Here is a 17,873-nt window from a genome sequence, read left to right as displayed (position 1 = left end):
TCTCATGTGGAGGCAAGACCACAACTGGGTCTGAACTGATATGAAGGCCAATGCACAGCATCCTGTCCAGCTGTCAGCAAGAAGCCCTCTCCTCTCATTTCTGCTCCTCAGCAGCCCCCCAGCTCCTCACTGGAGAGAAACGTTGCCTGTCTTGTGCAGTAACAGGCTGGGTATCAGTAGCAAGAGGCTTTCAGCTTAGGAAGGACAAACCTACAAACGTGAAAAGAAAGATTAAAAAATTAGCCCTAAGAGTTTACAGAAGTGGAAAGTACTCTTGTGTATTTCCAAATTCAGTGATGTCAGGAATATAGCAAATATGTCAGGAATACATGCAAAAAATTTGAAGAAATGTTTTGCTTTCAAAAGGACCTCTCTTGCCTAGCAAAAAGTGCACTCCACTGTTCTTTACTTCTTAAATGAAAATTGTTTATTAAAAAGTTTGGAATTTTTTTAATGAACAGTAAGATTAATGAGCCGTGCTCAAGCAGCAATGATTCCTGCCAGCTTGTGCATTAGTCAACTATTAACATACTTCTTGGGTAATTTGAAGGCATTTTTTCATAGTGCATTGGAAATCACAAAAGACTCGTTGAACTCAACAGGATCCTTACTCCCAGTTAACCTGCCTTACAGTCTGATGGCTGTGGCTGTTCTGATACATTTTGGTATTTTCTCAGTGGCATCGGTATATTCAGTGGAGAAAATCAGCAAATACTGTGAGGTGAAAAGGGCTTCCTTTTAGAGACACCTCATTTTTAGCACAACAGTCATCCTAGGACTCTCTCTCTCTTTTTCTCCCACTACTATTATATGGACTGTAAGAACAGGGAGGTGAGATCTGGAGGCAGAGAAGATGAAAAAAACGATTGCATCTCTTTCCTGGTAAGTTCTTGTCTACCCCATCTGACACAGATAAGAACCGTGTGTTAGAGCTGTGAGTTCTGAATCTTGAGCAGAGTGTTTCCAGCACGCAGAAGATCCAAGTGTGGTATACGATACTCCCATTGGGAAAAAGTGATGAGCAAAATGTGTTTTGTTATTGCAGTGTCAAAAGGAATCCCCAGGATGGAGAAGCTGTGGTTTCTGGTGAAAATCAGGGGCGAAATATGAATGAATAAAAACTACATAGTGAGGCAGCTGTTTTGGCAATGGTGCTTGAGACTTCCACCAAGCAATTTTAATGGAGCAGGAGACAGGATTATATGAAAGGATCTGGACCCAGACTTTAGATGCCAGACATGGTTCTCAAGTCTGCAGCAGATTCTGTAGGTGACATGGATCAAACTGACCTTTCTCTGCCTCAGGTTTCCAGTTGTAAGGTGTGGGCAATTAGAACACTAACATTTGGATTTTTCTGGCATCTTTCGTCTCCTTTGTTGGTTCCCAAACACACATCCAATGGGAAATCTTCAACTCCCCAAGGCACTCTTTCCTCCTTTCTTCTGCCTGAGAGTCCACTAAAGATCTCCTCAGAACATCAGAGCAAAGGTTAGACATGATTCAGCCAAAGCAATTCAGCCCTATAAGGATGGTGGTATCCTACCCAGAGCCCTGCCTGGGGACATTTTCCACGCTGATTAACCAGCGTTTGCAGGACTATGGAGAAATATCCCTTTCTCTGTGGAGACGCTCAAAGACCTAGTGCAAGAAGTAGTATTCCCATAAGGATAGGGATACGTGGTGGGCTGCTGCACTGCCTGCGCAGCAGCTGCTGCAGGTCCCTTAGTGCACCAAATCCACGGTCAGTTTCCAGTGCAGACATGCCCTTATTGTAACAGGTCAGTCGTCTCTTTTGATGGTTTCACAGGGTATATTAAAAGAATCTCACTCCTTTTAAAACCTGGCCAGCAGAGCCAGAGGATAGCATTCCACACATGCAACTATTTTCCCAAAACATACTCTCACTGTCTTGGAAAATATTTCCTGTACTTTCCAAGCAGAATTCAGTCCTCTTGCTGTCACAGTCTTGTACCCTTTCTAATAAAAGAAGCTGAGCAGTAGTTTTAATATTCTTTGATTAGGGATTTTTAGTTTATAGTGCTTAATACCATGTCACTGCATCCTGACTTTGGTTGCCACCATAATGTTGATGATGAACCCCAAATTTAAGCCAGATTTGGCAAATTTTTGGTAAGTATAGGTTTAACTCTATTTGCCAAGTGAGATTTACTGTCTGGACATTCTGGAAATATCATTAATACAGTCGCTTTTATTGTATCTGTTTTATCACTCATGATCTTACTCACACCTGGAAATCCAAAATTGCTGGGCTGGAATGGGAGATGATAACAATTTTAATGCCTGTTAATGTCAAGTTTTATTGGTTGGCATAAGTATCTAGGTTCAGTCTTGTTTTATTTAAGCTCCTTTAAAAAAAAAATACAAAACAGGAGGGAAGCATGGGAAATTGCTTATGAGTATACCTGTATACTGCACAAACCAAAAGGCCAATCACGGTTTACATGGCTTGGGGGTACGTAATAAAACATAAACCCATCTGGTCATACAGTCACTTTGACAGAAGTTGAAACACTCTTACTGTTTTATTTTTAAACTGCTTGTCATCTTCATTAAGAACTGCACTACTTGTGTAAGCAGCAAAAATAATAAATGCTGATCAGTTAAAAAATGTACTTATTTAAAATAAAAAGATGTTTAGTCCACTGTTCTATTGACTACTGATATACAACATCTGTTGGGATATTTGATGTTGGAGGTCTTCCGATACTGTCTGGATGCACCGTGATCCACAAGAATAAATTCTTAAATTAAGAAAAACAGAAATAATTCTTTTACATAATTTTGGAGGGACTATAGAAAAACTAAGGAAGTGTTCTCTACATGGGACTGCTTGTAACCTAGTAGTAATGAGTAAATAAGAAACTATGATGAGTCTTGAAACAAAATATGCATTTAAAATATCTTAAAACAGTACATTTATACATCTGCAGGGACTGATCTTCTGCTTAGTGACAAGCTATCACAGTTGCTCCTTAGTGATGCCACTCCCAGCTGCAAAAGGTAAGACATTCTAAATAATTATACCAGGAGAAAAATCAGCCTTAATTATCTGTCATGCTGAATTCAACATATAGGTACACTCCATTTGTGCACTGTGTAGTTCTCGCTGTGTAAATAGGGAGCCTCTGTAGACGATGTGCTCCTTTCTCAGTGAGAAAGATGAATTATGTGGCTCAGCCCTATTGGCAAGAAAACATACAGCCCCCACATGTCAGTAGACATATCCTCATCACCACTCATGTAAAATCTAATCCCTGCCTGTCGTGACAGTCTCCATAACATGGAGTATTCTCTGAAACACAGCCAATTTTTTGGTCATTCACTGCATCAGGAGTAGCAGTCACTGTTCTGTGTGTGTGTGCATTATGCTTTCATGTATAAATGCACATACTTTTAATGCTGTTTCTTTAAAACTGAGAGGGGGTGGAAATCAGCAGAAATCCCTGGTGATTTCTTTTGGGGGGTGATACTTGAAACTTTGAGTTTCATTCATAACAATATGGAAAGACTAGTGGCCTTGACGTGCCTCTCTTTGGGGAATTTTTCACAGATGAACATTTTCCCTAGTCTTATTTCATAACGTGTGAGTGAAATACAGTACACAATAGATTGATCCCTCTGTTTTAAAGAAGTCTTTGTCAAAAATTCCTGCATGCTTGACCCGTTTCTTCAGTAGTAAGTCCTACCAGAAATGCAATCTGAATATACAGTGAGTAGGACAAATGTGGCTTGGCATAAGCAGCTGCAGGTCTGCAGACGTGTGCCATGATGGGAGGTGAGTGCTAGCTGAATTGCTGCTCCGTTGAAAAGGCACCTGTTGAAATAAAATACAGTTAAAGAGCAAAAGAGACTATGTTGGAGTGGCAATCCTTAGTAGCAATGTGGAGGTAAGACCACATACATGTCTAGGTGTGTATGTGTTTAGCACATGAAAACAGGAATCATTTTCTTCCCATGCAATCTGAGTGGGCAGCTGGGTCCTCACCAAGAGCCCCCGGGGGGTGGAAAGAGGGGTTGAGGGAGGAGAGGGGTTGGGGTAATATGCAGATTTGACAGGATCTGAATCATCCAATTGCTACTGAATGAATGGGTGGGCTATTGTACACTGAAAGCAGTGTATTAATGCATTGATCTAGTTTCAAATTATTTGAACAGGCAAGGAAGCTTTTTCATGAGGTATTTCATACCTCATGGAAACCTCATTGTGGTCATTTTGGCATCTCCTCTTCCGCTCATAGCTGGAAAATTTACAAAGCCTGTGAAAGACCTCTGCACATGTGGTACATTTATACAATAGAGGGACATATGATTTTGTTCTTCTTTGTCTAATAGGTACAGGGTAGATTTCTGAGGGTGATTCAGCACTGCTTAAAAGGAAGTGTCTCCATCAGTCACTTGCATTGAGCATGAATTTCAGGGCCCTGTAATCACTGCACATTCTGGTTTTGCATCTTTTCTTCCTCCCTTCCTGGTTGTGGGTTAATTATGGATACTTAAAACCCACCAAAAGCTCAGGGAAATAGATTATCTGTAATTAAGCAGGTACTAAGTAGAAGGGTGAAGTAGAATTAAATAAGTGAACATCAAGCTGTGACTGCAACTTTTTCACTTCTTAGCATTAATGTTTCTCGTGATGAAAGACTAGGGCTGAAAACCATGCACAGCCCATGGATCTTGCTTATCAGGGCAAACAGCAGAGGCAACAAACATACACTGGGCACTAAAGTATGATTTGTGGGCAATATTTTTTGTGCAGAGGGTCAGAAACTTAAGGTTGCCACGCAATTTGGGTTCTCTTTAATTATCTTAATTGCTACAACCAGTGAATCACCTGGAAAAGCCAAATCATGACAGCAGTTTGTTGTCCCTGGATTTCTACGATGTCTTTCTGGAGAAAGTTTATAAGAACCGATTGTCAGGGGCATCATTTATAATTTAAAGCAACTTACCTGTTTATAGCCAGATATTTAGATCCATATTTACAAAATACACAGAGTTACAATGTATTAGAGTACTTTATTCCATAAACTAAACATTAGTTCATTTAGACCGATAAAACATTGTTAGAATCACAGTGACATTACAAATATAGAAATTGATGATGTCAAAATAATCACACAAATATTGTGTCAAAATATCTTCCTAGCCTAGTCTAAAACCATTTCAGGCCAATAGATTACTATATCACAAGGCCTTAGTGCCCTGTTCTGTACTTAATAAGAAAAGGGAAGAGGAGAGGAGGGGAGAGGAGAGGAGAGGAGAGGAGAGGAGAGGAGAGGAGAGGAGAGGAGAGGAGAGGAGAGGAGAGGAGAGGAGAGGAGAGGAGAGGAGAGGAGAGGAGAGGAGAGGAGAGGAGAGGAGAGGAGAGGAGAGGAGAGGAGAGGAGAGGAGAGGAGAGGAGAGGAGAGGAGAAGGGGAGGAGAGGAGAAGGGGAGGAGGGGGAGGAATGCAGTTACCAGCTACACACACGAGAGACAGTAGAAAAGTAAGTTTTGAATGAGAGAAGACAGGTAAAACTGTACATGTGATTTCTCTTCCTTCTTTTATGAAATGTACTATTTGGTGCTGGCAATGAAAGCTGCAGAGATGGCCTTTTGGGGGCCATCCTCTATGGATCCTTTTGGGGTTTTCCTCTATGGATCCAACTGGAAGGATGGCCTACAAAATGCCCACCAGGAAGTCCATGTTTTCACAAAAGCAGGGGGGTATGGGGGAGAATTGCGCTGATATTAACTGGACTTCAGCTCAAAATTTCTTAATCCTTGCTATCTGAGTTTAAATGACCAAAAGCGTACTCTGGTTTCCCAGACTAATGAATGTAAAAGTTTTGCGTATATGCACAGGCTTGTGAACTGAAATTCACCTACACCAGAGGGGAAAATTTTCTGAATACTGCTGCATTGTTCTTCAAGGAAAAGAAGCAGAAGATAACCTCAAGACTGTATTGTAACTGCTTAAGTAGACAACAAGTCAGATCTTGCAAATAGGAAATAATTACTTGCACAAGTATTTATTGTTTTAGTTTGAATGTCTGTTAGCTAAGGTTTACATTTCAACCAGGAGATTCTGATCCTTGCAAGAGGACAAGAGAAGTTCTCTGTAGATTTCTGAATTTATGAATCTACTGCATTTTTAAAACTTCTTTATACGGTCATGAAGCTGAATTTATTTTGTGCATTAATATAGTTTTTTCATCTCAACATTTTTTACAGTGTGTTTTTCCAAATGAAAAATACAACATTAATATCTTGCCAGTCAGTTGGCAAAGGTGACTAAAAGATTTGTTTTCTTTAAGTCAGATTCATATTGCTTCAATAAGCAGTTTTACTTTTATTATCCTCCTATTTTTAACACTAAACAATGAATGAAAATGTGTTTATTCCCCTGGTACAGAACACATGTTGGTAAATAAGCACACTTGGTGAATATGCGTTGTCTATTAACTCCACACTGTCACCACCTGCTGACCCACAAACTGATCACAGAACTTTTCTCTCTTGTTTCTTCACTGTAGAGACCTCTTAAGTCTCTTTTTTTCAGTTACTTGGATGGAAATTCTTATTTTGCCTTGCATGCAGGATGCTGCACTTTTCAAAAGTTAGATTAAAATTCAATAAAGGAACTACAGGTCCAGCATAAATCTGTGAGATATGCAAAACTGGTTCACCAAACCTAGGTAAAGATCCTTTCCTGGACAGCCAAATCATTCCAAGCAGCAATACTTGTTAATCTGGCTGGACAATCCCCAGGCAGCATCAAACGATGAGCTCAGGAACCTCCCGAGGAGCTCAAGAGAAGCCAATGAGATGTCATAGCTTGAGAGGAGTTTTGAGATTTATCAATTCGGTTTGAAATGCTGCATTAGAGTTAAAAGCATTTGAGTTAAAAGCTACAGTTTCACAAAGAAACACCTTTATCCTTGACATAAAAAAATCATTCTGCCATAAAGAAGGTTCATAGGTGAATGAAACAATGTCTTGGATCAGACTTTTGCAAGACCAGGCAACTTGTAAGATTAGTGGGAAAGTTTTTACCACAAAGAGATGACAGAGTGTCTGATTCATACAAGTAAAGATAGAAAAGGTAAACAAGTTTCTGTAAAGAATACAAGTACATAATGTTACTTTGAACTGCCAGAGGTCCAGTGACACTTATTAGTCAATAAGAAGGGACGGTTCAAAAACAAGACACAAATCAGCAATGGTTACACAGTACTAAAGCTCATATTGCCATGAATCATACTTTTTCCAATGACTGAAAAGAAAAGCATATAAACACTATTTGTGTTTTATATACATTCAGTTCCTGACTTGTTTTTTTTAAATATCATTAAACAAACATTGTCTTTAATACATCATAGAAACCCCCTATATCTAATTTTAGTATAGCTGTTGCCATATGAGCTATGAGAACAGTAAAAAAAGAAAACAGTAATTCTACGATAAGCAAAACAGGAAATTGGAGGTTGCTGATGATGAAACTGATACCCAGGTGGTAACCTGAGCAATGAAGTCACTAAGCCTTTCCTGAACTATAAATTTGATTTCCCGGGACATATTTAATGTTTTTGTTAGATTTCTTGGATAGTGCACACCAGGTATTTTTAGCTAATAATCATCACCTTCATTTTGTTCAGTTCACTCAAAATAAGTAGCGTACTAAAAGCATAATGTGGGAGCAGAAAGCTAAAGCATGCTCATATTATAGTGTCAGCATTTACTTACAACTGGGTCTTTTGTGCAGATAACATCTAAATGATAAAAGGGGGAGGGGGTTCAACCAGTGCATGCTCTTTACAAAGGCTGCTTAGTAACCAACATCACATTGCCTCACTGGAAGCTTTATGTTTGTTCAGGCTATTTCATTAAAAAGCAGCAAAGAGCCCTTCTGGAAGGTAGTGATGAGGGAGACTCTGGGAGCAGCAGCCAGAGTGGCTGAAATGTAAATACAGCCCACCAAAGGCTTTCCTCAAAATGGAGACAACAAAAGATTTAGGTACTTTGTGAGCTGCTGTTAATTCTTGAAACTGTGATAGTCATGTCTCTGACGCCCAAGCATAGGCCATGTATTTATTATTACAGGTGGTGGTGTGCTGAAATGATGTGGTTCCTGAGAGGCAGCTCAGATTATCAGTCAATGCAACTATAAAGTGCTGCTGTCTTTATGGAATTTACACACAGTATTTGTCCCACACCTTTGTAAACAATATTGAGCTATGTTCTGACACCTCTGTAGACAATGTTTTAGTGATTGCATATTGTTTGGCTGGCTTACAAATGGTGTTTTAAAGAGATGGTTCACAATGGCTTCAGTCTAAGTAGAGAACTATATTTGGGAAGTATTGTTCTCCTGGACTCGTCAGAGCCTGAGACAGGAACCGGTCTGGAATCATACAAATTGACTGCAGCGAAATGTGGCTAGGAACCATACCTGGCATAAGGGATGGTTGCTGTGGAAATGTGTCTGGAGACAAATAAGAGAGCAGTAGGAGGAAGAAGGAGGCTGAGAGGTAGTTACAATCACAAGAGCATTAGCAGCATATTGTAGGAGGTTATATCACAAAGGCAGTGAGTGATGTCTCTAGAATCATGGAATCATAGAATCACTAGGTTGGAAGGGACCCACTGGGTCAAGTCCAACCATTCCTAACAATCCCTAAACCATGCTCCTCAGCACCTCATCCACCCATCCCTTAAACACCTCCGGGGAAGGTGACTCAACCACCTCCCTGGGCAGCCTGTTCCAGTGCCCAATGACCCTTTCCGTGAAAATTTTTTTCCTGATATCCAGCCTGAACCTCCCTTGGCAGAGCTGGAGGCCATTCCCCCTTGTCCTGTCCCCTGTCACTTGGGAGAAAAGGCGAGCTCCCTCCTCTCCACAACCTCCTTTCAGGTACTTGTAGAGAGCAATAAGGTCTCCCCTCAGCCTCCTCTTCTCCAGGCTAAACAACCCCAGCTCTCTCAGCCACTTCTCATAAGACTTCTCCAGCCCCCTCACCAACTTCACTGTTCTTCTCTGGACATGCTCCAGACCCTCAACATCCTTCTTGTGGTGAGGGGCCCAGAACTGAACACAGTACTCAAGGTGCGGTCTTACAAGTGCCGGCTACAGAGGGAGAATAACCTCCCTGCACCTGCTGGTCACGCCGTTTCTGATACAAGCCAAGATGCCATTGGCCTTCTTGGCCACCTGGGCACACTGCTGGCTCATGTTCAGTCAGCTGTCAACCAACACCTCCAGGTCCTTCTCTTCCGTGCAGCTTTCTAGGCAGACTTCTCCTAGTATGTAGCACTGCATAGAGTTGTAGTGCCCCAAGTGCAGGACCCGGCATTTGGCCTTGTTAAACCTCATGCTATTGGTCTCAGCCCAGCGGTCCAGCCTGTTCAGATCCCTTTGCAGAGCCTCCCTACCCTCCATCAGATCCACGCTTCCACCCAGCTTAGTGTCATCTGCAAACTTGCTGAGGGTGCACTCAATGCCTTCATCCAGGTCATTGATAAAGACATTGAACAGAGCTGGACCCAGTACTGAGCCCTGAGGAACCCCACTTGTGACTGGCCTCCAGCTGGAGTTAACTCCATTGACCACCACTCTCTGGGCCCGGACATCCAACCAGTTTTCAACCCAGGAGAGTGTGCGCCCGTCCAGGCCAGAGGCAGACAGTTTCTGAAGCAGAATGCTGTGAGAAACTGTGTCGAAGGCTTTACCGAAGTCCAAGAAGACTACATCCACAGCCTTTCCCCCATCCAGCAGTCAAGTCATTTTGTCATAGAAGGCAATCAGGTTAGTTTGGCAAGATCTGCCTTTTGTAAACCCATGTTGACTGGGCCTGATCATCTGGTTCTCTTGCATGTGCTTCATGATAGCACTCAAGATTACCTGTTCCATGACTTTCCCTGGCACTGAGGTCAGACTGACAGGCCTGTAGTTCCCTGGATCCTCCCTGCAACCCTTCTTGTAGATGGGCACAACATCAGCCAGCCTCCAGTCTAGTGGAACTTCCCCAGTCAGCCAGGACCACTGGAAGATGATGGATAGGGGTTTGGAAAGGACATCTGCCAGCTCCTTTACTCTTGGGTGGATCCCATCTGGCCCCATAGACTTGTACGTGTCTTGCTGGGCAAGCAAGTCTCTAACCACCTACTTTTTGATCATGGGAGCCACATTCTGCTCCTCTAACTCCTGGGTTTGTACACAGGGGGAACAACTTCCCTTACTATTAAAGACTGAGGCAAAGAAGGCATTAAGTATCTCAGCCTTGTCTTCATCCCTTGTCACTGTTGTTCCTTCTGCATCCAATAGGGACTGAATATTTTCCCTAGTCCTCCTTTTCTTGTTAATGTACTTGTAGAAATAATTTTTTATTCTCTTTCACAGACTTAGCCAGTTTGATTTCTAGTTGGGCCTTAGCCCTCCTGATTTTTTCCCTGCACGATCTCACTTCCTCCCTGTAGTCTACCCAAGACGCCCGTCCCTTCTTCCAAAGCTCATAGCCATTCCTCTTCTTTTTGATGTCTCTCAAGATCTCCCTACTCAAACAAGCTGGTTTTTTCCCCCGTTGGCTCCTTTTCTGGAACATGGGGAAGGCTTGCTCCTGAGTGGGTCACTGTCTGTAGCGACACCAGTAAAGAATAAAGTTATCTCATAACAGAATTCATTTGTATATTGTCTAAGAGTGTGTGTGGATATAATTGCAATGAATCAGTAATCTCAAAGGCTTGAAATTGACCTGGAGGCAATTAGGCCTTGGATGTGGAAGTTATTCTCTTGTTCCAATAGGAAATGAACCTGCTAGAGGACAGGGCAGTGGAAAAGCAAAAGTCATGTGCTATAAAGACTGTGGGACTTGTCACTACCACTCTTAAAAAGAAGCACAAGGTGATGGCAGCCATTGCTCTCAAGAAGTAGGCAATGAAGGTAAACGCTAGTGGGCCAAGTTTTATATTCAAGGAGGTATGCTACACACAAAGACCTCCAATCCGAAACAGTCACACAAAAGTTGTGAAGATATCAGGCATCTCTGTCTCCCACTTTTCTGACCAGTAATAACACAACCAGGAGTCACCCTGAGCTTATTGGAGTAATCACAACACACTGGGAATAAGAGATTAGAGATCCAAGTGTTCCCCTCACTATGTCCCTCTAGCTCCCCTGCCAGGAGGTGTTGTTTGTGTGTGGCTACATAGATGACATTGCCAGGGTCCATCTTATCCCATGTGATGATGTTGAGCATGAATGGATTAGTATCAGGAGAAAGGAGAATATCTTTGTACACCAAGTTGTTACTTAAATGAAGAGATTTCTAAATTCAGGCAAAAGAATGAAAAGGAAGATCCTAAGAGGTATGAATTAGTGTGACCAGCAGAGCAGAGGTTGAAAGATGTAATTATAAGAAAAGTACTGGGCTTAGTAATGAATATACAGATCCAACCTAGGCTGCCAAATTAGGAAGGTCAAGTGGATGAATATTTTATTGAGTGACGAACGAAATCATTCTGAGCACAAAGTTTGGTCACCTGTGCAGATTTTAATTATCCAGACATCTTTGGGGAAAGAGAGGCAAATTTACTGTCCATAAAACTTGGGGTATGCTGTGTTGTCCATGTTATTTTTAATTCCTATATTCTAAAAAAATGAAGAAATGTATTAGAGAGGAAGCTTTTTCTTATGCAATTCTAACTGCAGAGGAAGAACTGCTTCACACGAAAGTTAACTTGAGTAGGTATGACTGAAATGACAGAGCTTACAATCAAGGAACAGGAAGGGCAACAAAGTAGAAACCATGAATCCATTCAGGAAAGTGGACATCAGAGAAGTTAGGGACTTTGTAGGACTGATTCCCGAGGAAACTGGTTCAAAGGAGTGCAAAGGTTTCTTAAGTAAATGACACTAGAAACACTTCAGCAAATTATCACATTGTAAAAGGAATAGAAAAATGGTGTAGAAAATACCAAGTTGGCTACATTGTGAGTTCTTTTCACAAGCCTCAAAGGCAAGGAGAGAGCACACAGAAGTTAGGAACTAAATCAGATAATTCATAGAAACAAGCATGAGCACACAATGACAAAACCCAAGAGGCCAAGGCACAAAATGAAAGCAGATCGCATGGGGCACCAAGGATAACCAATGCAGAGAAAAACAGGCAGGAAAGGATCGCTTGGTTCCCTGTCCTGCAAAAGATGTCCACTCTGGAAGAGTACACAGAGCATTGATTTGATGCACCAGCCTCAAGCCATAAAACTCTACCTGAAATGCTGTAAAAAATCTACATCCTCTTGCCAAAAACTCATAGTTATTTCTGTGCCACAGGAAGAAGGCAGAAGAGGATCAAGCATACTTCTGCCCCAGGACCCTGCAATAGCACAAGATGTCTTGTAACTCCCAGAACGTTGTACAAAAATGCTTCATGCTGTTGAGAGCAGCAGAGGTGAAATGGTCCTGGCTGGTCTGATCTCTGGGACTGAAATTTCCCTACCAAATCCAAACCTGGCAGTGAGGGCATGAGTAGGAGATGGTAGGTAGCATGCTACTTGCTACATGTGCAACAAAGGGGAGATCATAGAATGGAATGGGAAAGCTACAGACGGGACATTTGCAGAAGACCATTCATGAACTGGAAAGCTGGAAAAGGAGAAAACATAGTAGGGGCTCTTAGAAGCTGGCATGCAAAGGTGTTTGAAGTGGTGTACTTGGGCTGTAGTTGTCAGAGGTCACTAATGGCATGAGAGGCTGTGCTGAGCGCTGTTAAGCAGCAGTCTGTCCTGGGATCTGTTACTCATATTTTCATTACTGACTTGGATGTTAAATAATCAATGTGCTAATCACATTTGCAGATTATTCTAGTTTGGGAAGACCTGTAAGTAGTGAAAGAATGGAATTGAACTATACACGATGGCTAAAAAACTGAGAAATAGTATTGAAAATATTAAATTCATTAAGAAGGAGCATAAAGTGCTATGTATGGATGGCATAGGCGCAGGACAGGAGCAAGTGAATAGATAGTATCTCTCTATGAACAGACTTAGTTTTTATAGTAGATCATTAAATGAGCCATAGGCCACTCCATTAAGGGTGAATAACATCCAGGGTTTAGACGACAGCAGAGCCTGCAGTGCAAGGAGGTTATCCATCCCCTCCAGCAAAGAAGGAGTCAGTTAGAGGGAATTCAGAAAACAGAAATGTCAGCAATGAGAAATAGAGAAAGCAGGGTTTGTGAAGAAAAAATTGAATGAACAAGGGAAAAAAATGGAAAGACTATCTAGAAAAAAAACAGAAATAAGCATAATAATCTGTTAAATAGTTCAGAGCTTCAAAGTCCTTTATATAAAGCCTGTTTAACATCAATAGGAATTGCTTTTTTTCATTTCCAATTACCATTTATTTTTATTTTTTTACTTTTAACAGATAAATTGCTGTGAGAAGAAATGAGATCTTATTCACATCTACCGTGGAGTCACCAGAATCCATTTGCATAAAAAATGAATCTAACCCACATGTCTCAGATGCCATCTGAGCCAGGCCTTGAGATTAGGTACACAGAGGGATGTAGATGATCTTGTCTGCCCTTGTGGCTCAGGCCTAGCCTGGGTTACACGCTTGAATCCTCTGCGTGCTGTCTGGGACCCACTGCAGCCAGCATGCTGAGCAGGAACCCACACAAATCAGCTAGTGAGAAATGCTTTAAAGAGCAGCATATCATGCATTTTACTTCTTTTGGAGCTTAGGCTCTTAACCCAGGCTGTTGTTCCTTTCAACAACATAGCAAGAGGTCACTCTCATCTTTTATCACACAGGCTAAAAAAGAGCAAGAGGTTGTGGTTGTCACAATAACCCTTTGTCCTCTAAATCAGCGGCTAAAGCACTTCTCAGGACACAGGTTGTTCAAGACTCTTGCAAGACGGTACCCTGGTGACGGAGCTACTGCTGAGACTAGACACTCCTCTGTTTGCTGGGTCACACACACAAAAAAAGCCTTCAAGGGTCATTGTGTTAAGGACCATGATGCTCTAATCAGGTGCATGGGCTCCTCACATGGGGAGACAGAGACTTAGCCTAGCTCTCAGGCTTGCATATACATTATACATATTTTATCATTTTTTATGATGATAAAATTATTCAGTAGCTCCTAGAAAGAGCCTGAAGCCAACCTGCACAGGTCTGTGGGGATGGCAACCCTTCTAACCATTTGCAGAAGAAGGGATTTAGAGGTCTTAAAGACTTTATGCACCTTAAACATGATGTGGGGAGAAACTTTTTATTATCTAGCCCCTACACGAACGTGGACTGGGTCCTTGCCTTTGGATGACATGAATAATCCTATTCAATGCAAGAACTTCAACAGAAAAAAAAGTAAACCATTTTCACAACACATTCTAATTCACCGAGCAAATCTTAGCATTGTCCATGCATAGACTGCAAGACAATCAGTCAAAAGAGTAATTAGAAAAATACAGTTAAGTATGAAATTATTCCTAATTATAGATATTTATATGTAATGAATGCCTGATCAAACTTTCAAAAATAAAGAAAAAAATAATAGCATATCAATGGCTTTGGGTGATATCCATGCCTTTACCACCTGACCAATGTTCTGAAGTGGCATTCATGACTCTCCTAGGGGTTTTGTTTTCAAGGCTTAGTCCTGTAAATGCTGTTTTATGTCATGAGGCACTGAGGCTGTCAGAGAGGTAAATAAATGTCATGTCCATTAGTGAGTGCCAACAGCAACTTGATTGCAACAAAGCCTCAGTTGTTGAATGTATTTATGAATACCAACATTATTTATTTTGCTCCTGGAATTCTGAAATCTCTTCTGTTTTGTTTATGCACATGCACACGCATTATATATAATATGTATAGAAAGCACAAAGAGAAATCTGGAATATTTCCCTCTGCAGTGTGATGGAGTTCAATTTACTCAACAGTTGTGTGACCCACTTGATTGTGAAGTCCCAGCACTTTCATTTCTGAGTGGTATACCTACAAGAAGTCATGAAGAGATGAAGGAGTAGAGCATTTTTGTATAGTAAACCCATAAATATGGGCAATTATGAAAGAGAGTATCTTGTGTAGAACAGGTAGCATATTAAAATTTTTTGTTACTTTTTTTCATCTTTCTTCCTTTTCCTTGTTCTCTTTTATAGGAAGTTTTCTTCATCATAAAGCCCGAGAGCGCTCCACACTGCATGAGACAGTCCTGAATCTTCATGTAAATTTATTTTTTAGGATGTGTAAATATTTTGGTCTTCAAACTCCAAGGCTTTAATTCCATGTTTTATGCATCCACTACTGATGCAGAAAGAGCGTTGTAACTAGTTTCTAACTTATATCTAAAGTAGAAATTTAAATACTGTATGGGGAATTCCATTTCGGGTTTGGGTTTTTCACTTATAAATGCATTCCAGTAATTCAGTCTGTAATGTTTTGATTATAGTTGTTGTTTTCTTAATACTAGTAAGCATGTGAAATTAACTGTTGCTTTTCTATGTTGTTTAGACACGCTCGTGAACAGCCTCCTCCACATCCTCACAAAATGCATCCGAGTTATGGTCCTGGGCATCACATTCATGTGCTCAGACAATGTCTTTCCATCCTCAACTAGTTCTGGTGAGATCCTCTTGGTTAGTGGTCTTGGATTTTTTTGCAGTTCTTGATCACAAATGTATATTTCTCACATTACTAACCGCAAACTCAGGTGTTAGAACAACCTGAGCCATCTTTGAGCAGTTTCTCATCAGTGGCATAAAGTATTTAAGAGCATTTTGCTGCTCTTTCTGTTTTTACAGACTTTATCTTTTGTATTTTCATGAAAGCTTCATCTCATATTCAGAGTAATACCTCCTACTGAAACCAATGAATGCTTTCATTGTCAGTAAGGCAGACCCACAGAGGAGCTTAACTAGTAATACAAGTTTTCTTTTTGGCTGGTTTTGTGATTCATGTTTCTGTATGTTCGTACTTAGAAGGAAGACTTGCTAATGTGATTTTATGTGAGCTACCCAGTTTGATGGGGAGCCCCTAGAGCTCTTTCCTGTGCCCAGCTTTATTGCAGTACTTTTAAATCTATTGGACTGCCTCCATTAGAAAAGTCACGTCTGACTTTGTGTCCAAAGACTCATATTTGTTTATTAAAATGTTGCACTCAAGTCGATATTCTGTAAGCATAGCAACCCAGTCAGGATTTGCCTGTAACCTATTGGCATTATGTTCAATAGCATGATCCTGACAACAGATTTATTGCAACATTAACACTATGTCAGGTAACATCCTTCCTTTAGGTCAAATTCTGATCCATTTTACTGCAATTAAATCATGTAGTTTAAAGGGCAAAATTTGCCCTTAGAAAAGTGTATTTCACTCTGTTGGTCCCTTATGCTTTTTTCTTAAGGCTAAACAGAGTTTGCACAGATACTTTCTTTCCAATTCACCAGTCTTACTTCCCATGTTGGCTATTCTATTTAACCTTGAATAGATGCGCCAAACTGCTCCCAACATAGTGGGGTTTCTATACTTCGTAGGAGGAAGCCCCAGATGCTTCTTCCATTGTATGACAACTACACAACTCCATAACTATACTTGACTCTGTTTGGTCAAGATGAATGGCATCTTAAAAAATTCCATCCTGTACTGTAATCATTATAAACACGTGGACAGCCCCTTCTTTACCTTTTTTAGTCATGACTTTTGCCCTTTTTTCTTGATTGATAAGTGACAGCTTTGCATTCTGGACCTTGAGATATATATTTACAGTAGTCTAAGAAATTTGTCCTTAATCAAAGGAGGCTTGACTTGCCAGAACATCTTTAGAATATTATTGAGTAACTCATTAAAATGTTAATAGCTTCTGTCAGGATTTATTGATCCTGATGTCAGCTTTTCTCAGAATAAGAAATAAAGCTGATTTTTATCTTGGCTTTGGACCATGCTGAGTGATCAGTATTTAAACAGAATAATGAGAAGTGCTTGAGTAGACTAATTGGCATCTAGCACATGTATCAGTTCTGAATACAGACAAAGCTCTCCAGATATATGAGTGTATTTTGTTGTGGTGTGTGAAATAATATGTAATATAAAGGAAATTAAGAAGACACTTTATTTGGATTATTTTGACAATTTTTTCTGCTGAAGTAAATAGAGGCAATACAATCACATCAAATATTGTCTCTTGGATAAAATAGAGTCTTTTTTAAATAGCTTAGTAAAATAAAAGTATGTGTCCTTGTTGTTCATTGCATCCTAAGTTATACAAGTTAAATAATGATCAAAAACTATTCTAATTAATTTCTTTAGGACAAACACTTGATACAGACTATTTTCTATTGTTGTCACATTATTTTGGTTATATGTGGAACTGAACAAAAGACTGACTGACAAGTGAAGGAGAGGGAGAGAAGGGAATTTGTTTTTCAAAGGCAGCTGCTAATCTCAGAATCTTTCCCACCATGAGCAATGTTGTCCAACAAGAGTAAAACAACAAATCCCGTCCTGACTCTAGCAGAGGCAGGATTGTCAAGTGTTAAGATGAATGAAAGAAATAAGAAAGAAGAATCTGTCTTTTATACCTTGCATTAAAATGATTGAGTCAACCTTCATAAGGACACTTGAGTACATCACAAGTATCTTACCTCATGTTCAGTACTTTTAACAGATGGATATAATGTTGTGATACTTTGCTAATCCAAAAGGACCCTGAAGACAGTATATAGAAATCTGTCCCTTAAAGATTTATTTAAGTATCAACCTACAAGGCAATTCCCTCTGAGCCTGGCATGTAAGCACCTCTGTGTCCCATGTAAATATGCTGTCACCTTGTACCTGGAAGGTGACAGTCATTTACTGGCAAAAAGTTACCT

General features: G+C 40.5%; 1 long non-coding RNA gene across 1 annotated transcript; it reads left to right on the top strand.

Annotated features, from left to right (window-relative positions):
• The first annotated feature begins 540 nt into the window (after nt 1-540).
• Nucleotides 541-17,805, top strand: LOC128849437 (uncharacterized). The gene is made up of 5 exons (XR_008447394.1): nt 541-882; nt 2,952-3,021; nt 12,331-12,535; nt 13,426-13,552; nt 15,165-17,805. It is a non-coding gene; the product is annotated as an uncharacterized LOC128849437 (long non-coding RNA).
• Nucleotides 17,806-17,873: the final 68 nt, after the last annotated feature.

This window comes from Cuculus canorus, chromosome 1 (assembly GCF_017976375.1).
Source record: "Cuculus canorus isolate bCucCan1 chromosome 1, bCucCan1.pri, whole genome shotgun sequence".
Classification (NCBI taxonomy): Eukaryota; Metazoa; Chordata; class Aves; order Cuculiformes; family Cuculidae; genus Cuculus; species Cuculus canorus.
Note: the sequence above shows the minus strand (reverse complement) of the source record. Positions and strands in the feature narration are given on the sequence as shown.